This window comes from Anopheles gambiae, chromosome 3 (assembly GCF_943734735.2).
Source record: "Anopheles gambiae chromosome 3, idAnoGambNW_F1_1, whole genome shotgun sequence".
Lineage (NCBI taxonomy): Eukaryota > Metazoa > Arthropoda > Insecta > Diptera > Culicidae > Anopheles > Anopheles gambiae.
The window spans coordinates 61,231,054-61,258,605 of NC_064602.1; the positions used below are offsets into that span (position 1 = coordinate 61,231,054).

Genomic DNA, 27,552 nt, shown 5'->3' on the forward strand with positions numbered 1-27,552 from the left:
AAAACCTTAGCACCTGCAGGCAAAGTAGTAATGCCACGGTAGTTTTCCACTAAGCTCTTATCCCCCTTTTTATGCACAGGAAACATGTAGGACGATTTCCATGCTGCTGGAAACATACGCTGATTGAGAGAGAGTGTGAAGATACGAGCCAGAGGTCCAGCCAAAACTTCGCTGCATTTGGCAAGAACTGCGGTTGGAATACCATCAGGTCCAGGGTTGTAGGATGGTTTGACCTGCTTGAGCGCCTTTAGCACAGAATCTCTGGAGATGTTTATGTCAAGCACATTAACATCGACAGCGTCGGAGGGCACGTTGTTGAGAGCAGCATCCAAAGAGAAGCCAGGAGCTTCAGTGGCAAACGAACTCATGAAACGATCGGCAAATAAATTGCAGGTTTCCTCTTTGGTACACGAAGTTGTTCCATTAAAGGAAACTATAGCTGGCAGGGAGCTGTTTTTCCGTTTTGTGTCGACATACCTCCAAAATTTTTTCGGTTTTCTTCTTAAGCTGAACTGTATACGAATCAAAAAACGAGAGTGTAGTTGTCTATTATAGCTTCTATATACATTGTGTGCAGCGATGAACCGCAATCTCGATTGTTGTGTTCCACTGTTTTGGTAAAACCGATAGCAGGAAGATTTCTTTCGTTTTAAACGGCGTAATTGAGCATTACCCCACGGTGGACCCTGTTGTGGACGTTTTATAGGGCAGCAGGCAGATAAATGTTCCGTAAATTTCCGATTGAACATATCGAGTGCATGGTTTACGTCCGGGTTTCCATCAAGGAATGACCAGTCAGAGGATTGCAGTAGATCATTTAGAATCAAAAAGTTTGTGCGTCTGTAGTCGAGCATGCCTGATTCTTGATGTGATGTTGTGTGATGTTCTGCTTTGGCTAAACCGTTCGGCAGGCATAGCTCTATAGGCGGATGATAGCAATCAATAGCAACTATGGGGAAGGGTGTTATTGCCGGTGGAGAGCATTGTTGCAGGATATCGTCGCATACAAAGATCAAATCGAGGTAGTTATTCGACGCATTATGGATTTTGTTAATCTGGTATAGTCCGTTGCTATTCATACAATCAAGAAGAAGGCGACAGTTGTCCGTGATCCTCGAGCATTCGTAGTCAACTTGGAGCATAAGTGGATTTGTTTCATCGGGTATCCAATTCAGGTTTGACAAATTGAAGTCCCCGAATAACAAACACATTTCATTAGCTTTACACGCTACGTCGTCAATAGTTGAACAGATTGTGTGAATAACCGACGTGTTATTTGCCATGTCAGGAGGAACATACATTGCGCCGATAACATACGTTTTCTTAATGCTGTAAATCTTTAACCAAAGTTGCTCGACAGTGTCTGATGTAGAACATAAGAGTACTAGCAAATGTGAGGCGACAGCTATGAGAACCCCACCACCTTTGGTTTTCCTACTATTTCTGTCATTACGGTCCTTTCGAAGACGATATAATGGTCCGGAAACAACTGTGACGAGTTAATAGAGGAGTCCAACCATGTTTCAGTCAGGATAATGACGTCGTAATGAGTAGTAGAAACATAATCGAATACCTCATGACATTTTGTTTTTAGTCCTCTTACATTTTGATATAAAAATAACAAATCATCAGTATTATTTAAGGAGGCAACCCCTGCAGGAATGACATGACCGTCGTGCGTTTGTGTAAGTGTAGGCTGTACTGTAGCAATAGTGCTGCTGATGTTGCGTAGTGTTGGGTTCACGATCGTTAAGTAGCCTGCACGAGATGCTGTTACTACAGACTGCTTCAGTGGTGGTAAAGTTGTTTGTTGTTGGAGGAACAATCATCAGGTGAGTGCGTAAATTATCAACAAAAGTTGTTTCGGCGTTATTTGGCTCATATGCGGTGTACAGCTGATTAGCGAGCGTGCGAGTGTGCGTGATGTGTGTGAATTGTTTATCGGTGTTGATAATTAGTGGGTTTGCGGTGTGGGTGAAGTGCGTGGAGTGTGTGCTGAAAGTATTGTGTGATCCAACAGTTGTGGTGATCGAATATCCTGCGCTGTAGATAGGGTTGTGGGTGTTGAAAGTCTCATTGGCGGTAGACGAAAATTTGCACCTGGTTGTTGAGCTCGGTAGTCGACAAATTCACGCACCGATAGACCAAGCGGCCAAGTATCGGGGGAAAGAGCCCTTTCACGTTGAGTAAGAGGCACTAACACCTTAAATGATAGAAATGAGAGTGTTGCTGTGTTTGTGCCTTGTCATATAAGGCAATATGCAGTGACATCCTCAATAGACAAAGCATGTTTGACCATTCGCACTATTTGGTCAATGGATGTATCTGTGTAATATGTTCGATGGCTGTTACGGTCGCCATGTGGTATGTTCTGAGATAGTCACGGTATGTTCGATTTTGGGACGGTTGCCATGTAGTAAGTTTGAACTCGCGTTGGTCAGGGTGGCCTTCGTCATCGTTTGCCGAATTAAGTAGAACTGAGGTGGATACTGTTTCGAAGCGGACGTTCGACACTTGATCGTCCAGGCGATCATAGAAACCTTTAGGAGGTTTCCCTTACTGGAAACGTTGGAGTTTAGAGGCCTTACCTTGGGTAGGGGGACATAACTAAACTCTTTAAATGAGAACTCGATAGATGTAGGATGGGCATAGTCCTATCCTGACAGTCCGACCGAATCTGACTTGCCATGATCGGAGTTGGTTTTATTTATACTCAAAAGAAGTTAAGGGTTTCTCACATTTGGTTCCGGGTTGTATGTTGGAAAGTTATTGTTTTCACTCAGCTAGTTACGTTTGTCTTTTGTTGACAAGAACGATGGTTCTTGTCACTAAGTTCCTGTTTTGGGTTTAACGCATATACTGTTCCTGCTTTGGGTTACATGCTGTTCCTGCTTATGTTGTGCGTTTCGGTTGTTTTTGATAAGTGTGTCACATCTGTTATTTGTTTGAATGGACGGCCTGAACTCTTCCGGTTGCGGTGCTATGGTATGATCTGATTTACTGAATGTGTTATAATGAATGTGTTACAATGGTGTGGTTTGGCTTTCCAAAGTGTGTTACAATGTGTTTATAGCTGATAGTGTGTATTACAATATGTTCTGTATAGCAGATATGCTACACCTCCTCCCTTTAGGAGAATAACGAAAATAATGAAATTGTTTGAAGTTATTCTTTTCATTAAATTAAACTGAGTATTTGTTATGCTTTTTTTGGTTTACTAATTAAATCATTACTTATCTCTTAAGGTGGGTAATATTTTATGTAAATAGATCTATTATCTAGAGATAAAGAATTGTGAATATTTAATTTTCTCCTAAAATATGTTGATTTTCCTATGATTCCTTTGTTGGGTTCGTTTCTAGAGTTTTCTGCTTTTATAGATCTTATGACTTTTTGCATGGAGATAACATTATGAAATTTTTCTTTGAGCTCTTTTAGAATCTTGTCGTAAGTAACATTATTTCTTGGTTCTTTTACATTTTCTTCACATAATGTGAAATAATTCATTTTTCTAGCCTTATTATCGTGGCAATATAATTCATTGTTTAATTCATTTATAAACTTTTTCTTTGATTTGATGTTACGTTTTCTTTTCTTTAAATGTTTTGGCTCAGTTGCATGATTGTCGTTGCAATTAATTTCATCACTCATTTCCATGTTGTCTAGCAGTATTAAACTATCTGTTACTTGTTTTTCAACCATATTTTTCTCATTGTCATTGCTTATTGTAATCATTTGTATATGTTGCATTTTTTTATGTTTATAATGATTGTTAGTATCATTTTCATATTCTTTTGTGAATTTATCGTTCTCTTTCATTATTCTTTTTGAGTCGTCTCTTGACTTTTTCGTATCATTATTTGTTTCATTTTTTAATGTATGTCTTCTTTTTGATTTATCTTCATATTTTCTGTCATTATAGTTTGCTTTGCTGTTAATATTTCTATAATATTTTTTAACTTGGTCATTTATTTGATTAGTATTTCTATAATCTTCATCATTTTGGTGGTAAATATGATTCTTATGTAATTGATTATTATTATTGAACTGTTCATAATTTCTGTTCTGTTCTGTTCTGATGTAATAACATTGCATATTATTGGATCTGTTCTGAATACTATTGCTATAATTGTATTCGCGATTATTATATCCTTGATTAACTTGACTCTGACTACTACAATTCTTTAACTGTTGGTGGCGTTTGTAGAAACTGAAGTTGTTATTATTTCTATAACTATAGTTGTTGGGTGTTGTTTGAGTAGTTAATGATTGATTCAAATTTGGAAAAAATTGGTAATTAAGCTGGTTGTTTCTTTGCGGGTATTCATGGTTTAGACTATAGCCATGTGTGTTAAATTGATAACTATTTTTATTGATTTCCTCGCATTCATTTTCCAATACTTTTTGAGTTGCATCTGTTATCGTTGAGAAAGTACCAATCTTCAAGATCATTTTGGTTTCTTCATTTGAAATCTTTTGTTTTAGAGTTTCTATCCCTTGTTTGATTGCCATATCGCTTGCAATTTTTTCTGGGAATTCTAATTCTAGGTAAATTAAATTGAGTTTTTCTGTAAGCATTTCAACTTTCTTGCAAATTGTTTGTGTATCCTTTGATGTAATGGATTTCAATTCCACTATAATCCTGTTGGGTGTTAGCTTTTCTTTACATCTTTTTTTGATGTCGTTTATAAGCTCTGTAAAAGATGTAATATTGCTAGGTAGCCCTATTCTTGCTTTACCAATCAGTCTGGTTCGTAGGAATTTTATAAGCATCGCTTCATGGTTTGGATTTAGTTCAAACAAAAACTTAGATGCGTCTTCAAATGTGTCAAAAGTATCAGAAGAACCATCGTACATTGGTACAAGACCTATGGCTGTTTCAAGATCAAATTTTGCCATTTTTGTTATTTTTGTTAGTTTTAGTTTATTTAAATGATTTAAAATCTTAAATTGATCGATATTTTACTTTAAGATATTTTTTTTTGCTGTTGATTTCTAACATGGTCTTAAATTATTTTTTTTTCATTCATATGTTATTGCTTTTTGTACTGGGTTTATACGCCAAATATAGTTTTTTGTAAGGGTTATTAAACCTTCTTCTCAATCTAGTGGTCTAGTAGTTCTTCTTATGTAAGATAAAATCGGTATTGAAAATAGATTGGTTTGATACTTCTTGAATTGTCAGCAAGTAATGACATTTAAATATGTTATCATTGATATTGTTAGTTTGATTCTTTTGTGTTTCTTTGCTATTAGGCATATCTTATGCATCGCAAGCTCTAATGCTTGGCTTAAATTTGTATTTACGTTAAAATTTGATTTTGTCATTTTTGCGTCTTATGTTTGATGTGGATTAATTTGATATCTTATTTGTATCTGTCATGCAAGGGGAATATATTCTAAACTATTTTTTTTCTGCTGCTTTTGCAAATTCATGCAGCCTCATCAGTAACATTTTGAATTTACGGTACCTTGTTTAAATTCATAACATGTAATTAATTTTGCTTCTGCTGATGATGATGCTACGCTGCATTTTGACCGGTGCAAGGTGTTAAATCGGTGCTAGGTACATACTCGATGTTAGATGTGAAGTTCTGCGATGTCATCAGTCGTCACTCGATGTCTTGTCGAGGATGAGACTCTTGTCCATTCTCGTCTGCCAATCCATATTGGGCGGTGGGCTCGGTTTTTCTTTTCGTCTTCCACGGTGGGAACGGTTGTTCCATTCAATCACACTGACCACAGCTTGTTTTGCACTGCACTTTATCATTCCATATCACTTGCTCCAAGAATCGTATAGATTGCTATACTGTACTGTGCTGAACTTAGGTTGTTGTTAAAAGTTAGCTTTTTTTCTATAGTTTCCCATTTCAAGGTTACTCTACTAGGTAAACCGATCGCATGAGCGTTGATACGTTTTTACACATTTAGGTAGGTTCTCACAACACTGTGTACGGTTAATGTTTGTTCATCAATTAAACATTCAATTTGCACTTACACTGCACTAAATGTTTTTTCTTTTCATTCTGCACTGTACGGAACTTGCTTGTAGCTGTTCTTTCATCGTTATTGCTTTTGTTTACATATGGGTTACTTGCACCAGCTGCGTTGATGAATGTTCCGTAAAAAAAATTGCACATTTGACACTTTTTTTTCACTTTCCGCCGAATGCCGGTTATGGTCACAATACTTTTGGTTCGTCACACGACACTTAAGCTTTACGTTACCGTTGTACGTATCATATTTTACTTGAAATAATTTTGCTTACACTTCTGCCTGTCGATTGCAGATTAAGGTCACGGTCGCCATGTAATATGTTCGATGGCTGTTACGGTCGCCATGTGGTATGTTCTGAGATAGTCACGGTATGTTCGATTTTGGGACGGTTGCCATGTAGTAAGTTTGAACTCGCGTTGGTCAGGGTGGCCTTCGTCATCGTTTGCCGAATTAAGTAGAACTGAGGTGGATACTGTTTCGAAGCGGACGTTCGACACTTGATCGTCCAGGCGATCATAGAAACCTTTAGGAGGTTTCCCTTACTGGAAACGTTGGAGTTTAGAGGCCTTACCTTGGGTAGGGGGACATAACTAAACTCTTTAAATGAGAACTCGATAGATGTAGGATGGGCATAGTCCTATCCTGACAGTCCGACCGAATCTGACTTGCCATGATCGGAGTTGGTTTTATTTATACTCAAAAGAAGTTAAGGGTTTCTCACATTTGGTTCCGGGTTGTATGTTGGAAAGTTATTGTTTTCACTCAGCTAGTTACGTTTGTCTTTTGTTGACAAGAACGATGGTTCTTGTCACTAAGTTCCTGTTTTGGGTTTAACGCATATACTGTTCCTGCTTTGGGTTACATGCTGTTCCTGCTTATGTTGTGCGTTTCGGTTGTTTTTGATAAGTGTGTCACATCTGTTATTTGTTTGAATGGACGGCCTGAACTCTTCCGGTTGCGGTGCTATGGTATGATCTGATTTACTGAATGTGTTATAATGAATGTGTTACAATGGTGTGGTTTGTTATTTGTTATTTGTTATTTATTTATTAAAATTCAACGGACCGCAAGTGGCCCACTTGAAGCGAATTCATTTACATTAATTCATTATAACATAGTCACATTACGGTCATTCATTTGTCACGCTTAGTCTTAAGTAACATAATTAACATGTAAAAGGTCGCACGACACGAATACTATTCAACAATGCGGTGCGCGACATGTCAGGTTGATGACGATCACAAATGACATTAAACTCACGGCACATACGAATAAACGGATCAGAGGAGCCAAAGCGAGTGCGGCGTTCCTCCACGTCAAGTAGCGATCTAACTCGGAGCGATCTCGGCGGGACATACATGTTGAGCCTCGAAAGAAGCGCGGGCGAGTCGATCCGATTGTCAAGAAGTCCCGCGACAAACAGCCTCTGAGCGTTGCAGTTCCGCTGCTTCAGCGTCTCGATGCCAAGCAACGCACAGCGTCCCTCATAGTCAAGTTGGACACTCCAGGAGCGCAAAGCGAACCGCGTGAATTTGCGCTGGATCGACTCTAAACGAGCTAGGGGACGAGCAGCTGTAGGCCACCATACTACAGAAGCGTATTCTAACACTGGTCGCACCAGAGCACAGTATAGCGTCTTGATGCAAATCGGGTCAGTGATGTCTCGTGCTATTTGTTTTAGTAAGCCGATCAATTGGTTACCCTTAGTGACAACGTGCTCTAGCTGGTCGTGGAAGCTCAACTTTTCGTCAAGGAGCACTCCTAGATCCGTGACACAGCTTTTGCGACCAATGGTAGATCCATTTAACGCATAGTCATACACTAAGGGGCACCGCTTTCTCGCAAACGTAACGACAACACACTTCTCGACGCACAATTCAAGACCATTCAAAGAGCACCATGACTGGAAGGCACTTAGAGTGGCTTGAAGGCGGAGTTGGTCTGACCGGTCGCGGATAGGCAGGAACAGCTTCGCGTCGTCTGCATACAGTAGGTGGCCGTCAGGAGGGAGCAACCGTGTTACGTCATTCAGGAAAATGACAAACAGCAGCGGTCCAAGATTACTCCCCTGCGGCACCCCAGAAGAAGCATCGATACGGCGCGACGTATGGGGTCCCATCTTCACGCAGTATGTGCGACCAGTAAGATAGGAGCGCATCCAGGCCAGCAGCTGCACAGGCAGACCAAGCGTTTCGAGCTTTGCGAGCAGCAAGGCGTGCGGAACGCTATCGAAGGCAGCCTTGATGTCCGTGTAGACTGCGTCGATCTGCGAGCCGGCATCGATGGTCCTGTGGCAGAGGCTAACGAACTCAACCAGGTTGGTGGTGGTTGAACGCTGAGGGACAAATCCATGTTGAGCTGTGCTAATGTAGTTCGAGGCAGCTGCGAGGAGAGGTTCGTACACCAGGAGCTCGAAGACCTTAGCGCAGGCACAAAGCGATGTAATGCCACGGTAATTACATGCATTTGATTTGTCCCCCTTTTTGTGCACTGGAACAAGCCACGAAGTTTTCCAGCAGGCAGGATAGATGCCCGAACGCAGCGAGTCGCGAAAAATCGAGGCCAGGATAGGCGCGATGGTGGTGCCACAACGCTTAAGCGTGGAAGCCGGGATCCCGTCAGGCCCTGGAGCAAACGAAGATTTCAGCCTGTCAATCGCTTTCGAGACTGAATACTCATCGATGATCGGCAAGTTTGGGGCCATAGCATCCACCGGTACGTTTGATAATGCGTCGGCTATCTGCCTCTCATCAGTTACAGCTGGAAGGAAGGTGGCGGCAAAGCGCGAGGCAAAAATATCACATACAGCAGACGGATTGTTGCCGTTGCGCCCGTTGTAACTGACGGAGCTAGGAAAACCAGAGGATTTCCGACGATTGTTTGCGAAGTTCCACAGTACACGTGAATTGCCGCGGCAGCGCAAAACCGTACGCCGTACGTGCCCCAGGTAGCGGAACCTGTTATAGCGCCGATAGAGAGAGTGCGCAGTGTTATAGTTGCGCAATGCAGCGGGACACCTACGCAACAAATAATCGCGATACGCGGCAGCTTTAGCCGTTTTGAGCCTGCGCAGCGTTCTGTCACCCCAAGGGGGGCCTCGTTTAGGTCGTTTCACCGGCGTGCATTCATTCAGGGCTTGCAACATGAACCGCTCAAAATCTTTCACAGCGAGGTCAAGAGTGGCGTAATGGGAACAATCGAAGACATTCGCGAACGAGGCGATCATCGGCAGGAGCCTGTTAAAGTCCGTCCGCGCGTAGTCAAGGCGTGATGTTAGCGCAGGAACGGCTGATTCCTCTCGTGGTAGCGGGATGGCCAACTCAAGCGCCGGGTGATAGGTGTCAATTGCTAACAGCGGGGTGAGGCAAAGTTCAAGCGGAAGGCAAACAGAAGCAACAGCATTATTTGCAAACACCAGGTCTAAGACGCGTCCGCTGGTGTTAAGATGACCATTGATCTGGAAGAGTCCGCTATGATGCATCTCGTCCATAAACAGAGCGGAGAGAGCCGATCGCGTACGTGGCTCATAATGCAGAAATGGCAAATCCGGATCATGCTGAGCGGCTGACCAGGAGACGAGAGGTTGGTTGAAGTCTCCTAACAGGAGTAAACCGTCTCCGGGATGCATAGTTGAGCATAATGAGCGAATGCAATTTTCGATTTCACGGAGCGTGGCAGCATTTGCGGCAAGTCTAGGCGGGAGGTATGCAGCAATGATGAATAGTCGGGAATTGCCTAGTTGTATTATAACGCACACTAGCTCAAGCGATGGATGCACCGTTGTGTGCTCCCGTGACGTCAGAGACTGAGAGCACGCAATCAACACACCTCCACCGCGGGAACATGTACTGTTGTCAACACTACGATCGCATCGGTAGACTCGGAAGCTATCGTCAAACAGCAAAGCCGAAGGTAGACTAGGATCGAGCCAGGTTTCCGTAAGCACTATTACATCGAAATTGGATTCCAACACCGACAGGCGAAACTCATCGACCTTCGTGCGCAGTCCCCGCACGTTTTGATAGTAAACAGAGGCAGTGGAACGGGCAGTGCGAAGCGCATTAGCAGCAGGAACATAACAGGCTTTCCAAAGTGTGTTACAATGTGTTTATAGCTGATAGTGTGTATTACAATATGTTCTGTATAGCAGATATGCTACATCTGGAGCGAGCCGGGAAATATACTATGCGCACTTCTGCACCGTAGACTGAGCGGGGACTATTTTGATCGGAAATGTAGTTGTATCTTTGTTTGTGCCTGTGATCATGGGTGGAGCTCGATTTTTGCGATACATATCATCGATCGGCTTATTATTTTGGTTCTGGTTGTTATTGTTTTGGGTGTTGATGGGTCTGGCGCCAAATGTAAACAAAGTATGGTTGTCAGTAGCGACTTCCGAGAACAAACGTTTTGACCGATTTATGCGACGAATTTTTGCGGGAGGGTGACTGCTACGTGGATTTTTTAGATCAAGTTGGCTCATCCGTGCAAACCCAGTTTTGATATCATTAGTCAATGGCTCCATAACGGTCTTGATGCTTTCGGCTACTGTTGTAATTGCCGCCTGGAAACCAGATTGCATGACTGCGTCTTTTACGAACTTGGTGCGCGGATTCATAAATACGTTGTTGCAGCCAATACAGCACCAGTGTAATTGTTTATATTCCGCAATGCGCAGGAACAGATCAGCAGGAACCGAAGTGCAGCGCTGGTGAAATGGAGAGTCGCACAGGCAGCAGCTGATAGATGCCTCCACAATTTCCATGCAGGCGTTGCAAATACGGGCCATTATACGGGAGCGGTGCAGGTTTTCGTTGCAGCAACAAGAGCGATGGCGGTTAGGACGCGCGAACTCAGATGCGATCCGAAAAACGAAATTTACGCGAATTTTTTGGTCAGCAGAGATAAACGCATTATTGAACGATAATGGAACGGTGTTCTAAAATACTGTGATTATACAGAAACCGGAAAATAGTGTGATAAACAGCGCGATTTTCAAGAAAATATACGGAGCGAAATGCGAATGCGACTTTTACGTTAAACGTCAAACGTCTAGGCCGACTCGGAAGCAGAGTATCAGTTGACGGCGACGATCTCGAAGTGGTAGAGGAGTTCTGCTACCTTGGCACGATCGTAACTTCGGACAACAACGTAAGCAGCGAAATCCGAAGGCGCATTGTACAGGGAAATCGTGCCTACTACGGGCTCCACAAACTCCTGCGATCCAGAAGACTCCAACAACACACGAAATGCGCGATATATCGGACACTGATACGCCCGGTGGTCCTCTACGGGTACGAGTCCTGGACTTTACTGACGGAGGACGCCAATGCACTCGCCATTTTCGAACGACGGGTGTTAAGGACTATCTTTGGCGGTGTGTGCGAGCACGGCGTGTGGAGAAGGAGGATGAACCACGAGCTAGCTGAGCTGTTTGGCGGTGCAGACATCCTTACAGTCATCAAAGCCGGAAGGATACGCTGGTTGGGGCACGTGATGAGGATGCCGGACTCATGCCCCACCAGGAAGGTGCTCGTCAGCGACCCGTTCGGCACGAGGCGTAGAGGAGCACAGCGAGCTTGCTGGCTGGATCAGGTGGAGTCGCACCTGTCGGAGATCGGATGCAACCGTGGTTGGAGGACTGCAGCCCAGGACCGAGTTTCCTGGAAACGAATTGGCGACCTGGCCATGTCTACGAGACGTGCTCATTGAGCAGGCCAAGAAGAAGAAGAATATTTGTTGCTGTTCTTGGTGTTTTCAAGAGCGTCCTTGGGTCCTTGGGAAATTTTTGCGCAGTCTTTTCCCTAAGAATTTCAAGCATCATTTCTACAGAATGGTGTGTGTGATTTGTAGCTAAAGCCCAATATTTAACACATTCAACGAATGCCATCTGTTGAAATATTGAACTACTATTTTCTTCATTACAATCTTCAGTATCAGCAGCATTGATAATATCGCACTCGTCACTGAAGCAAACGCTAGAGCAATCGTGACTTTCATTGAGGAATCCCCCACCATCTGAAAGCGCTGCAGCATCATCTTCCGAATGTGTATTTTCGGGTACCTAAAACACAAAACATGTTCCAATTTATGAACATTTTTATAAAATTTAAGCATGCAAACATAAGCACTTACAAATTCGCCAAGGCAGTCATTAGATGATGTCGATGAACTAACCACAACATTCGCCAAGTTTCCATTTGTTTTTTTGTAATTTATCCCTTTGCCTGTATAGCATACCACTTTTTCTAATCCGTTTAGTAAACTCCATTGTATTATATTTAAAAAAATGTTAATAATGTTCAATATGATAATAAACAAATGATGAATTCACTTCACAAAAAGAAACACAAGTCTGATTTTATCAAGAATACATCCACTAATAAATGTCCATACGTGTCTGTCACTTGTATATATATGCATATGCAGCTTATCATAAATGATCACGATCTTTGAGCTTTACGTAAGCGAAAAAAACGCCATCTAGTGATCAAACAACTAAAGCTCTGAAACTTGAATTTTTTTAATATGAAAATGTTGTCATGGAAAAAGTGAAATAACGCCATCTAGTGCATCAACTAATGAAGCTATAGAATTTCATTTTTTTTATATGAACATTTTTTCGCTTGGATTGAGCAAATACGCCATCTAGTGAAATAAACATGGAAGCTCTGAAGCTTGCATTTTTTTTGTATGGACATTCAATTTCTGTGGCGCTTGGGTACTGCCTTTACACTTGGCTCAACAAAGAAGGTAACGATTTCATATATATTGTACTATATGTCGATGATTTGATAATAGCAGGCACAAACAAAAATACCATCATGGAGCTGAAATTGAAACTATTGGAAATATTCGAGATGAAGGATTGTGGAACTTTAAAATATTTTTTTGGGAATCAAGATCGACTACGATAAAAATGCAGGAATTATGCAGTTGTCACAAGATGCCAATATCGATCGACTTCTTCAAAAATTTGGAATAGCAGATTGTAATTCTTCAAGAACACCTATGGAGAAAGGTCTGAAACTTGGAACAGAAGATGCCGGTATAACAGAACCTTACCGTGAGCTTTTGGGAAGTCTCATGTACGTTATGATGTCCACCCGTCCAGAAATCGGTAAAAGTAAGGCTCAGCCCTCTACGTTACGCTAGCGTTACGCGTAACGCCTGTTAATCACAAACCCAAGCAACATTTTTGAACGTTTGTTTTAAACGCCGTGGATGAGCAAATTAATAGATAATCATGTCTTATTATTGTTTACTTTTATATGATAATTAGAAAAGCTTTGTTGATAATTAGAAAATTTGTCACAACTTCAAGAATTATAATTTTAACAATCTTATAAATAAAAGATGTAAATAATAATAAAAAAAAAGATTATTTTTTTATTTACCCAGTTATTGATAAAGTAGTATAATGAAATACTTACAAGTACAGGCGGTCCCCGAGATACACGGTACCTCTTATACGCGGATTCGCAGATACGCGGTTTTACGAAATTTGACAGCATGGTGCGTTTATGGTGCACAGTTTATTTCTGCTGCCATTATCTGTCAAAATAAAAAAACGCGCTAAACAAACATACGCGGCAAAAACAACACACGGTGTGATAAATTTTGATCTGAATACCTTTGCTTTATTAAGTCTGTGTTTTAGGTAATATTGTTTTAAATTAATGTATTGATGATGGTCGTCTGTTCAATAACATTATTCACTTTTTTAGTTTTCTCTTCAAAATGGCATCTAAAAATCAAGACAAGTCACAAGCATTCAAACGCAAGAAAAGTTCCATCAGCTTCAGTGAAAAACTTAAAATTATCAAAATGCACGAAGGGGGAAAATGTTACGCCCACATCGCCAGAGACACCAATCGACCGGAATCAACCATTAGAACGATAATTAGATCAAAGGATCGGTTGCAAGATACAATTAAAAATGCAACATTAGAATCTACTATAATGACAAGAGCTCGGGAGGATAGCATAGTTGAAGTTGAGAATCTATTGTTGATATGGATAAATGATTTATCACAAAAACGCATACCCTTAAGCCTTAAAAACATTCAAGAAAAAGCATTATCTTTGTATAATGATATAAAAGGAGAAGAATCAAATGATCGCGAGGAATTTAAGGCTAGTAAAGGCTGGTTTGCAAGGTTTAAGAAGCGTGCAAATTTACACAATGTTAAAATTTATGGTGAAGTTTCGAGTGCAGATGAAGAAGCCGCATACCGCTTCCCAGATAATTTTACAAATCTTATATCTCAAAAAGGGTATCTGCCGGAACAAATATTTAATGTAGATGAAACTTCATTGTTTTGGAAGAAAATGCCAGTGCGCAGCTACATTAGTAAGCAGACGGAAGTAATGCCGGGATTCAAAGTGGCCAAAGATAGACTTACTATTATGTTAGGAGGAAATTTAGCTGGAGACATGAAATTAAAGCCTCTCGTAGTCTATCGTTGTCGCAAACCACGAGCATTCAAAAACATAAATTTGGATAGCCTTCCAGTAGTTTGGAAGTGGAATTCCAAAGCATGGGTGACGCGTTCAATTTTTACCGAATGGTTTAGTGAATATTTTATACCGGAAGTAAAAGCATATTGTACAGAAAAAGACATTCCATTCAAAGTGGTGCTATTACTGGATAACGCCCCTGGGCATCCAGTTGAACTAGATGACATGGACCCAAACGTAGAGGTAATTTTTCTACCACCAAGAACAACAGCCTTAATACAACCAATGGACCAAGGAATCATTTATACGTTCAAATCATATTACCTGCGTCTCGTGTTTAAGCATGCAATACAAAGCATGGAAGATCAGACAAACTTGTCTTTAATTGAATTTTGGAAACAATTTAACATATTAAATGCTGTAGAGCATATAGCAGAGGCGTGGCAGGAAGTAAAAACAGAGACAATGAGTTCTTGCTGGAAAAAAATTATCCCTGTTTATTTTGATGACACATTCGAAACACAAAGTAATGATATGGTCGAGGAATGTGTTGAGTTGGCCAACCAATTAGAAATAGAAGTTAATTTAGATGAAATGAAGCAGCTTATCATAGAAGCGGCTGAGCCGTTGTCAAACGATGAGCTAATTAAATTAGAAACTTTAGAAGTTCTAGAAGAGTATTTAGAGAATGACGAAGAAAGTAGTGATGAGGAGACAGATAAAAAATCCTTTAAGACTAATAAGCTGGCAGAAGCTTTCAGCTATATGGAGAAAGCCCTAGCTGAAATCGAAAAAATGGACGAAAACGAAGAGAGGTTCTCAAAAGTAAGTCGTAATATACGCAATGAGATGGCTGTTTATAAACAAATTTATAAAGACAAAATAAGCTCGACAAAACAACTTACTATGGACAGTTTCATTAAGAAAAATATTCATTAAGTAAAACAAAATAAGTATGGTACAACCAATGAATTATTGAAATTTGAAAAAAAAAATAAATACATTGAATTAAATTTGAACAGCATAGCTGCTATCTGTGTCTTAAGAGTCTTTTAAAAATATTACTGTTTAAAATCCCTGGGTCCCTAATTAGTAAAACTCACTTAAACATTTCTTTAATCCATCGATTTTTGATTGCAACCGTTGTAAACTACATAAGGAAGAAGCTGTCCATCAGCACGAATTCATCACAGGGTGAATCTTTCAAAAGCTACTTCTTGATAATCTCCTTATCGTACCGTGTAAGGAAGACTTCTACACCGATAAACAGGTACGTATGCACTATCACCAAACATATGATCATATTGTAATTACTTTAAAACGATATGAAAAAATGTTACAAATTTTCTAACCAATAAGATCGATTTTATACGATTTTCTATTTGACAAGCAACAGAGTTACATTCGCTGTCAAAGACATTGAAAAAAGTGGCCAGCAACTTCCATTAGCATAGCGATCTTATAATCGTGCGACTATAGTGCACAACTCCAATCCGCAGTTACACATCCGGCAAGACTTTTATTGTATGCAACTGAAAACGGTAAAAAAATGTGAGGAGGAAAGAATGAAAAAAATCACAATGTCATTAACCAATGTGTAACTAATGGCTCATGTGTATTGCTTTGCAACATCCCATGGTCATTTTTGTATGACATTCGATCGCTTCCTTTAGTAACCCGCACAGCAATACAATTTGGTTCGAGGTGGTTCGAGAAACTCCACAAATTAACCATCCACAAACCTAACTCTTCTATGGTTCTGCAAAAGGTACCAAAATAAAACAAAACAGGTCATGTAACGAACTGTGTGAACACTTTTGATTAATAGATGTCAGTTACTTAGAAACAGTCAAATACATTTAAGGGCATAACGCTTCAGATAAAATAACGTAAGACACCTGACAAGGTAAATGATGCGCTTTCGGAAGATCCGAAAGTTGTGGGGCATAAACCTCAGATCGGCCAGCAACTGCCTACAGAACCATTCGTTACAGATAACCTAAAAATATGAAATAAAACAAATTAGTTACACGGCACAATGCTTAATATGGCGGTAAGGATATCAATGTTATACCCCCTTCTAGTTGTGGCTTTGCTAGCAATAAGAATGTTTTTGTACGATTGCGGAAGTGCCTTCGCCTCTTTTTAGCTGTCCGTCCATTTTAAGTTTCTACGTTTTCTATAACAACATTTTCTATCTCGATAGCATAGTATGTCCGAGTTCTTTTCTCTATATTTCCTATTGGGCGATGTCCGGGCTCATGTTGAATCATATCGCACTGGATTCACATATCTAGTGTATCAATTTGGAAGACACAAATATGTTTTTTTGTTTGTTTGTATTCCCGTCCAGACCTAATCACAAAGAACAATAAGATCGCATATGAAACCACTTCTCCAACCGCAATAGCAATAATATCAACACGGAAAGCACTCTATAATAAGCACACAACAACAATATCACTGCAAAAATTGATTAATTGCAACAATAGAACTATACCCTGCAACATTGAAACAAAATTGTCCACAAAGGTACATAAAGTTAATGAGAATTAGAAAACAAGAAAACACACTTGTTATCAAAGTCTTTTGCGCCATGTCAACATTATTTTGTTTACATTTATCTGTCAAACTCCTGAACTCTGACGTATAAACGATATGTCAAAGAAGATTCGACTTACGCGGAAATTCGAGATACGCGGTATTTTTCGGCTGTTTTCAGTCCCCATTAACCGTGTATCTCGGGGACCGCCTGTATTTATTAACTTCATTAACCTCATTTTAAAAAGAGCCCTTGCATCTAAAGTAATTTTTATTCAAAATGGCCAGAAACATAGATTGAAAAGGTAATAGTTATATCACCGACAAACCGACGTGAAACTGGCGTTACAAAAGTGTCCCACACGAAAGTACTGTCATTTACCAGTGAGGCGATCACTTCTGTCAAAGTAAGCTCTGTTCACTGCTGCTTCGATGTAAACAACTTTTCTAAATACAAATTGCGAAGGAAGTGTGAGGCAAGATTTTGTGAGAATTATTGGACAAAACACCCAGGAAAATCATTTTATAAGTTTCCAAATCAATGCAAAAGATGTGAGAAGTACATAAAACAATACGCGTTGGAATTTGCGAAGAAAAACAAAAAGGGGATTTAGCAGTTTCTTCTCTGTGTCAGTGAAGTAAGCGAATCATTATAGAGATGGCGCTAGTGTTTAACGTATTTTCATTTGAAATAAGGCGACAACTTTTGAAGCTCATTTTGTTCGAAGTGTCACGTCGGTTTGTCGGTGGTTATAATTCATATATAATTAAATATTAATTTAATTAAAAATATTTTAATATTTTATATTTTCTAATCATAGAAAATGTTACTCCAATTGAAAGCTTTTGAGGTGTTCATGAGCTTCCTTCTTTCAGACTTTTTTTCATTAAACATAATGTAACAATGAAAAATATTAAACCTGTTATTTAATTGTTATTTAAAAATTAAATCTCCTTGAAATCGGTTCATCTTACAGTAATTAACTTTTTTTTCATCTCAATTTAAAATATTCTTAATTCAAATAATGTACACTGGTCGGTCGCCTGGATGACAAAACTGTAGTAAAAATGCGGCTTGGGAATATTTTAAGGGATGTAATGCTTCTCCAATGTAACGTGGAGGGCTGAGCCTTACTTTTACCCAGATATCTGTTATCCTGTTGGATATATGGGTCGTCTTCAACAGAATTCTGGACACCAACACTGGATCGCGCTGAAGCGAATTGTACGGTATCTCCAAGGAACAAAGAATTTGGTACTGACTTTGAAAAGGAACGAACAAATCGAACAACTCGTTGGATTTGCAGATGCAGACGGGGCAGCCGATACTGTTGATCGAAAATCAGTTAGTGGCTACCAAAGCGAAATTTTTCGGAGATAATGAACATAAACTCATGCCATCTCTTTCTATTCATCAGCTCTACTCTCTCACACGCATCGATGAACTTTTACACATCTCTTTGTTCATTGTGCTATATTTGAAGGGTTTAAAACTAATAGATAACGATTCATGTTCATGAACTAGTAGTGGTCAAATGGTAATGGTGTAATGTTTGCACCATGGTCGACATGAGTTCAATTCCATTTTTATTGTTTTCATCGATGATTTAAAGTTTTGATTTCTTTTTAAAACATGCAGCTCCAGTAACTTCAGACCCCTTTACTCATTGTTAAAAATGCGTGTTTAATAGTCAATCTATTATTTTTATTGTTTTATTTATTTCTTTTAATTCATTTAGTATCAGTACCCCTTCATACAGCAAAACAAGCAAATGGCACGATCATGAATAATAATATGGTGGCGCAACTGGCAAAGTGATTCGAAGTAGAATTAGCGATGTGGTTGGTAGCATCAGGGATGTAGCATGAGCATGAATTGGAATATGGGGGAAGGGAATGAATCCGAATGTTCATTTCTATTTTTAGCTCTTTTTTGCATGGGTTCATCCTTCACGTGTGTTCACTATCCCCGAAAATGATCTGATCGTTAACGAATTATCCCCGAAAAGACCAGCGAAAACCAGCGTGGTCGGGAGCTTGGGTACATGTTCAAGGTTTATGGAAATACAGTTTCATGGTCAAGCAAAAAACAATCAACTGTAGCCATATTATCCAGTGAAGCTGAATACGTCGCTTTAAGTGCAGCTACGGCTGAAGCTATATGGTTGAAGGGACTTTTGGAGGATCTTGGACTAAGATTTACAAAACCTGTCCCAATATTTGAAGATAACAGAGGATGTATCGGTACGTCGAAAAATTTAGAATGTAAACGGGTCAAGCACATAGATATCAAATACCATTTTGTGCGGGATCATATTGCAAAAGAAAACATAATCGTTGAACCTATTTCAACTTTGAATCAACTAGCAGATATTTTTACTAAAGCTTTAGAAGCTGGTCGATTCGAAGTCCTCAGGAAGAAACTTGGAGTGAACGATCGAGAGGGGGTGTAAACGAAGTAGCCGTGTAATCGAAGTAGACTTTAATACAGGCGTCCCCCGAGTTACGACCCCCTCGAGTTACGACAATTCGCAGATACGACGATTTTGATTTTGACAGTTAAAAGTTGTCATTGACAAGAAATTGATGTTTTTTTTTTGAATTTCTAGGCTGATAACCGTTATACACACATTTCCAAAGATTCCACAACTACTCTATCTTGAATATCTATATTGTGTACGTCTTTTCATATATAATTATTTCATTATCGAACATTATTTTAAATAAAATACACGATATCATAGATTCCAACTCTTCAACTTCGATTATAAACTTTATATTCATAGATATTCGACATACGACTTTTTCGACTTACGCCTTGCTTTGCGACATTTTTTCGGACCCAAATACAGTCGTATTTCGGGGGAAACCTGTATATGTAGGAACGATCGATTCATTTAGTTAGTCGCCAATCAACCATTGACGAGAACGGTCGCATAAAAGAGAAAATTGTTAATTAAAGAACTTCCAAGGTATTTAAAAGAACAGGGTTCCTTTAGTCTCGCGCGACAGTTTTGCTTCATCCGAAATACAGTAGAACGTCGATTATCCGGGTAGCTCGGGACCGGACGGTTGCCGGTTAATCGATTTGCACGGATAATGGTCCAAGAAATGTCATTTTCATGTAAAAATTATTATATTACTAGTTTTTGATTAGTTTTATGATTAATTCACCTTGAATCAATCGATAAATCGTTAGTTGAATATTATTTTAATCAATAACTATAGGTTTAACACCTGTTCATGAGCAAAAATTTATTTCTAAAACACCACTAGACACTGCAGAGCTGCACAAAAATCGGGTTGCCCACTTGACTATCGCTGTAAATGTTCGCTGTACGTTTAAACAGCTGTCACATTTATGCGCACGGTTAAGCCGCCCGCCGGTTAATCCGCCCCCGGATAATCGACGTTCTACTGCAATCGAATTATCTACGTTGTTTACAAGCCAGATTAATGCCTGTTGTGCGAGTTGCGCATTGCGTTTGCTGCTTGGGAAAACTGACATATGTCACAGGGATTGGGTTTGTTGCTTGGGTTTGCATTTTTTTGTGACAGTAGAATTCGGAATGCGACACGCACACATTGAAGTGATAATAAATGAACTTTAGTCTTGCATGCGACATCAACGAAGAAAGATCGTCTTGTCCGTGAGGGCTCCAGATTTATGGTGAAAGAAAACTACTACCCCAACCCCTCAAGTTACAGTCCACCGCTAGAGACACAACAATGCCAAACGCAAAAAAATAGATTTGAACACATTTTAACCTATTTTTGTGTGTTTTCAAATAAAAAACAATTTGGTTGACTGAGTCAAATGAGCTACTTTGATCTACACCGAGTGAAATTTTGAGCTATTTTTCGACGCGCGCGACGTTGTCGCTCTATGTCTATTTGAACGGTTAGGCACTGGTCTAATCTTCCTAAGCTCCCGACCACGCTGGTTTTCGCTGGTCTTTTCGGGGATAATTCGTTAACGAACTTTCCCCGAAAAGATCAGCGAAATTCAGATCATTTTCGGGGATAGTGAACACACGTGAAGGATGAACCCATGCAAAAAAGAGCTAAAAATAGAAATGAACATTCGGATTCATTCCCTTCCCCCATATTCCAATTCATGCTCATGCTTCATCCTTGATGTTACCAACAACATCGCTAATTCTACTTCGAATCACTTTGCCAGTTGCGCCACCATATTATTCTTCATGATCGTGCTATTTGCTTGTTTTGTTGTATGAAGGGGTACTGATACTAAATGAATTAAAAGAAATAAATAAAACAATAAAAATAATAGATTGACCATTAAACACGCATTTGTGGCGTACCTCGCACGCAAGCTGCACCACACTATAGTTGCGCTAATACACCACACCTGCGTTACACCACACTTGCGTTACACCGCATGCAAGCAATCGGCTTAATTCGGTAATCGTACCGAACCGGATAACTGCACTACCGTGCATCGGAAATAAAATATAAACGCTCTCTTTCATTTTGACCGCTAAGCGAACCAGACGTGAGTAGAAATCATTCCGTACATCCGAAGTAGATAGTAGTTGACACACATAACCCTATAACTGGTGACCCCGAACGCGAAAACCGAAAAAGTTTAGTTTTGATCGCAAAAATTACAATCGTGTAATTTATCGCCGCGAGTGTTCGACCGCGTACTCTACTTCCGCGAAGTGCCATCGATTTTATACGGATCGAAAATATTCCGCGCGTCGCGTTAACAAGTTCAGTGTTTCGCTATATAAGAATCGCGAGTGTAAGGACAATGACCGACCCCGCACCAGCACCGGTGATGGTTGCGCCAGCGATGGCAGCCCAGCATTCGCCTGCACCGCTACAGCCAGCGCCTATTATCCGACAGCCGAAACTAGAAGAGGCAGAGATCGCGAGCTCATACGCCAAAATACGCTTTCCCGAATTCGACTCCGAAGATGTGGAAACATGGTTCGTTTGCTTAGAAGCGGCATTTTATGTTAACAACGTTGCTTCCGATAAGCACAAGTTTAACGCAGTGATCGTTGCACTCGGTACCCGCGCAAAGTTCTTTCACGCCGCCATTGCAAAATGCAACAAGTCGACCTTGGCTGATAGATACTCTACCATAAAAAAATCGGTCATCGATTTTTTTCTGCCGTCGGAAAACCAAAGGCTTACAAGCTTACTCTCGGGCGTTTCGCTAGGCGACCGGAAACCGAGTATGCTGCTTTCCGAGATGCGCAGAATGGGAGGAGAAGGATGTTCCGATAGCATCCTATCTAACATTTGGTTACGCGCCTTGCCAACCACAGTTCGCTCCATTATTGCTGCAATGCCATCCGCATCACTTGATGATCAAGCCAGCGTAGCGGATAAAATCCTCGAAGCGCCTAGCAATGCCATTTGCACCGTGAATGAGATCGATACTCCTGCCGCAGCCTGCAGTTTAGAAGCCCGCATCGATGCACTCTCTCGCCGCCTAGATGAAGTCCTAACAGCTGATCGATATTCGTATGCAGATAGCAACACACACAGAAATTCTCGATCCAGACAGCGTCATCCGTCTAGCCAGCCATGGGGGCAACGAACTTCTAGCGCCATGCGATCACGCACACCATCACGCGCACCGCGCCGCTGGATCTGTTGGTTCCACTATCGCCATGGAAACAAGGCAGAGAAGTGTGAGAAGGAGCACTCTAACGATACAAACACTAAGTGTATTTTTTTCGACGAGCATCTGCCAGTTTACTCCCGAAAAAAGTAGTGCGTTTCTCTCTACACTCTCACACTTATCCTGACCGAGACACTCTCATCAACCCAGCCGAGACCGTGAGCACCAGCTACAACGCATCCTCATCGCAGCAGCGCAGCAGCAACAGCTTACCACTACAAGCAAGCCCCACGCTAAATACCACCAGCACCAGCATCAAGCTGAACCCCGGTAAGGCCGAAGTAATCGAGCGCATCTATGTGAACGACAGCAGAACCAACAACAGATTCCTGATCGACACCGGCGCCGAGATTTCCGTCATACCACCATCCGCCAAGGACAGAATGAACCCGATGCCAGCCAGAAAACTCTTCGCTGCAAACGGCAGCTCAATCGGTACGTACGGCACAAAAAACCTAACCCTAGACATCGGTCTTAACCAATCATTCACATGGCCATTTACAATAGCTGATGTAGATTCGCATATTATCGGAGCTGATTTTTTAAAACACTTCGATCTACTCGTAGATATCAAACGCAACAAGCTAATTAAAAACAAAACACACATCACTAATACACTACCAGCACAAGTATTCGCATGTAGTTCAAACGATAGCTTCTCACATCTCTTAAACGAATACAAAGATATCACGATACTCGATAACACACGCAAAGCAGTCAATACAAACGTAACACATCAAATCATTACCACCGGTCCACCCGTCTTTTGCCGTCCACGCCGTTTGGACCCAGAAAGGTTACGTGAAGCAAAAGCTGAATTTGACTTTCTCATAAAAAACGGCATTTGTAAACCATCGAAAAGCTGTTGGGCAAGCCCTTTACACCTCGTAAAGAAACCAGATGGAAAATGGCGACCCTGTGGGGATTATAGGAGCTTGAATGCTATTACCGTTCCTGACCGGTATCCCGTCCCCCACATTCAAGATTTTTCAAATATTTTATATAATAAAAAAATATTTTCATGCATCGACTTGCAACGTGCATATCATCAAATACCTGTGGCTCCTGAAGACATACCCAAAACAGCAATTTCAACACCATTCGGGTTATTCGAATTTAATTTCATGACATTTGGCCTTCGAAACGCAGGACAAACGATACAACGGCACTTGCATTCCATCCTTGGCGATTTAGATTTTGTTTTTCCGTATGTTGACGATTTATGCGTCGCCTCCCAGAACGAAGAACAACACCACCAACATTTGCGCATATTGTTCGAACGTTTGAGGCAGAACGGACTAACAATTAATCCAACAAAGAGTCAAATCGCGCAAACAAAAGTAGAATTTCTCGGTCATCTTGTAACCGCAGATGGTATTAAACCAAAACCCAGCAAGGTTCAAGCTATTTTTGACTTTCCAAAACCAACCATAGCCAGACAAATGAAACGCTTCCTTGGCACGATTAATTTTTACCGGCGTTTTATACCGCATGCAGCAGAGCGCCAACAAATTTTGCACGGTATGATGAATGGCAACATAAAAAATGACTCCACTATACTTACCTGGGATGAAAACAGCACGCAAGCATTTGAACAATGCAAACACGATCTGGCAAACGCAGCTTTATTAGCTCACCCTTCACCAAATGCAAAGCTCGCCTTAGATGTTGACGCTTCAAGTCATGCTATAGGAGCTGCATTAAATCAGTTGACTGACAAGGGTATCGAACCTCTCGCTTTCTTTTCTAAGAAATTGTCATCTGCACTTAAGAAGGCCAGCACTTATGATCGCGAACTTTATGCTATATACGAATCGATAAAGCATTTTAAAGACCTTTTGGAAGCACGTGAATTTATCGTGTACACGGATCACAAACCGTTAACCACTGCATTTGATCAAAAACTCGAAAGAGCCAATCCCACGCAACAAAGAAGGCTGCTTTTCATCAGCGAGTACACCACCGATATACGACACGTGGCCGGCAAACACAACCTAGTAGCAGATATGTTAAGTCGTATAGATAGCATAAACACGCTCATCGATTATAACCAATTAGCAGATGCACAACAAACCGATAGCGAACTACAGCATTTTTTAAACAACCCACCGAAAACATCATCACTGATATTAAAATCACTGGCTATACCGAACTCTACCAAATCTATTTTCTGCGATATTTCCACTCGATACATCCGACCTTTCGTTTCTAAAGCGCACAGAAAACTGATCATCTCCAAACTGCACAGCTTATCGCATCCTGGTATTAGAGGAACAACACACCTGGTATCGCAACGCTTTGTATGGCCATCAGTTAGAAAGGAATGCAAAGCGTTCGTAGAGACGTGTATCGAGTGCCAAAAAAACAAAATAATACGGCATAACAAGACACCTACAGCCGCTATAGCCACACCGAACGCACGCTTCACACACGTACACATAGATTTAATCGGACCACTACCACCATCAGAAGGAAACGCGTACTGCTTGACGATGATCGACAAATTTACGCGATGGCCTGAAGTAATACCGATCCCCAACATCACCGCCGAAACTGTTGCACGTTCCTTTATTACAGGATGGATTTCGAGATATGGTGTTCCCTCTAAAATAACCACCGATCTCGGAAGGCAGTTTGAATCGGAAATGTTTCGTTCATTGTCCGCAACACTCGGAATCGACCACCTTCGAACAACACCTTACCACCCCCAATCAAACGGCCAGATCGAAAGGATGCATCGACAGCTAAAAACCGCTATCCTTTGCCACAAAAACGCTCGTTGGACGGAAGCACTCCCAATAGTGTTGCTTGGTATGCGCTCCACCATAAAAGAAGACATCGGTGCAACTAGTGCAGAACTAATCTAAGGTACAACACTTCGATTACCTGGTGAATTTTTTGACGAACCATCGAATTCACCTAACATCACGCCTGACTACATAGCAAATCTAAAAAATATAATGTCATCGTTGAAGCCGTCCCCCACATCGAACCACAACACGAAAGAAAAAGTATATGTACAAAAACAACTAAATTCCTGTTCCCATGTTTTTGTCCGCATCGACGCCGTGAAACCCGCTTTAACCCCTCCTTATGATGGTCCATTTGAAATATTAAAACGTAACAAGAAATCTTTCGTTTTAGATATCAGAGGCAGGAAAAGTGAAATTTCCATCGATCGTTTGAAGGCCGCATTCATGATGAATGATGAGTCTCCGATCCAAAGCACCACCCCCGTTGATGAGGAAAACAATCTGCTCGCCAAAACGACCGACCCACTTGCGACTCGAACTGCCGTCCATCAGACGAGATATGGTAGGAAAATTTATCTTCCAGATAAATTTTAAATAAAGGGGGAAGTGATGTGGCGTACCTCGCACGCAAGCTGCACCACACTATAGTTGCGCTAATACACCACACCTGCGTTACACCACACTTGCGTTACACCGCATGCAAGCAATCGGCTTAATTCGGTAATCGTACCGAACCGGATAACTGCACTACCGTGCATCGGAAATAAAATATAAACGCTCTCTTTCATTTTGACCGCTAAGCGAACCAGACGTGAGTAGAAATCATTCCGTACATCCGAAGTAGATAGTAGTTGACACACATAACCCTATACATTTCTAACAATGAGTAAAGGGGTCTGAAGTTACTGGAGCTGCATGTTTTAAAAAGAAATCAAAACTTTAAATCATCGATGAAAACAATAAAAATGGAATTGAACTCATGTCGACCATGGTGCAAACATTACACCATTACCATTTGACCACTACTAGTTCATGAACATGAATCGTTATCTATTAGTTTTAAACCCTTCAAATATAGCACAATGAACAAAGAGATGTGTAAAAGTTCATCGATGCGTGTGAGAGAGTAGAGCTGATGAATAGAAAGAGATGGCATGAGTTTATGTTCATTATCCCCGAAAAATTTCGCTTGGGTTGTTGCGCGCAACATTGTTGCTGGCAAAATGTATGGATTTTGACAGCTAGCGCAACTTTGTTGCCGGCCAAAATCAAACCAATTTGATTTTTGTATGGCAACATTTTCTATTTACCTTGGCCCTGGTAATCGGGTGTATGAAATGACACAACAGCAGTGTGCGTTTTGTTGACATCCGCTAAATTTGGATTTTAAGCATTTATAATACATTTTTAGGTGTATATTTTGTTTTTTCAACACTTCATTCAATAAGTTGTAGAAATTAGAAATTCGAATTTGTATATACCTCACACATACACCTTGACATCCTTACACATACACCTTTTCTATATGTACATCTTGTTTGTGCGATCACACCTAGGTTTAAGTATCTCAGGCAATACTGTCAAATAGAGATGTCATTCGTGATTGAGCGCTAAAACAGAAAACACGCAATTCTTCAGCCTTCAGTTAATTCTTCCGAAATTAAGAAAGATTGCAAAGTGAATGATAAAAAATAAACTCTGAGCTGTTGATTGGCAATTTTTTTACGCTAAACAATGTCAAAGCGAAATGTTGCCAGCAACATTCATAGACCACCTCAGCGATATGTTGCCGAGCAACAATGTTGCGCGCAACAAGATTAGACCGCTGCCTTAGGCGGCGCTCTAGCAGCAATCGAACACGACATCCGACACGAACAAACCCATATAATCATATGGAGGTGCACTGTCAGACACAAACAAACAAACAAGACAAACGTCGAGTCGAACATGTCAGTTGATTCTGTCTGTGATGTTCGATACCCACCTGTGCTGTGAGTACCTTGGCTGTCAAACGCTTCACAGCTACAGTAGATAGAATTCAATTCGGGACATTTTTAAGTTTGTTTACGTAGTTTGTCTCTTTTTCTTCTTAAAATTGCGTGCAAAATATTTAAAATAGCTATCAATAATTATTGTTGTAAT

General features: G+C 40.7%; 1 protein-coding gene and 1 pseudogene across 1 annotated transcript in view; both read left to right on the forward strand.

The window, feature by feature from the left end:
- LOC133392901 (uncharacterized) overlaps positions 1-27,552 on the forward strand; it is a 590,816-nt gene that overhangs the window by 448,878 nt on the left and 114,386 nt on the right. The gene's annotated exons all lie outside the window — the stretch shown is intronic.
- Positions 21,913-26,215, forward strand: LOC133393458 (uncharacterized; annotated as a pseudogene).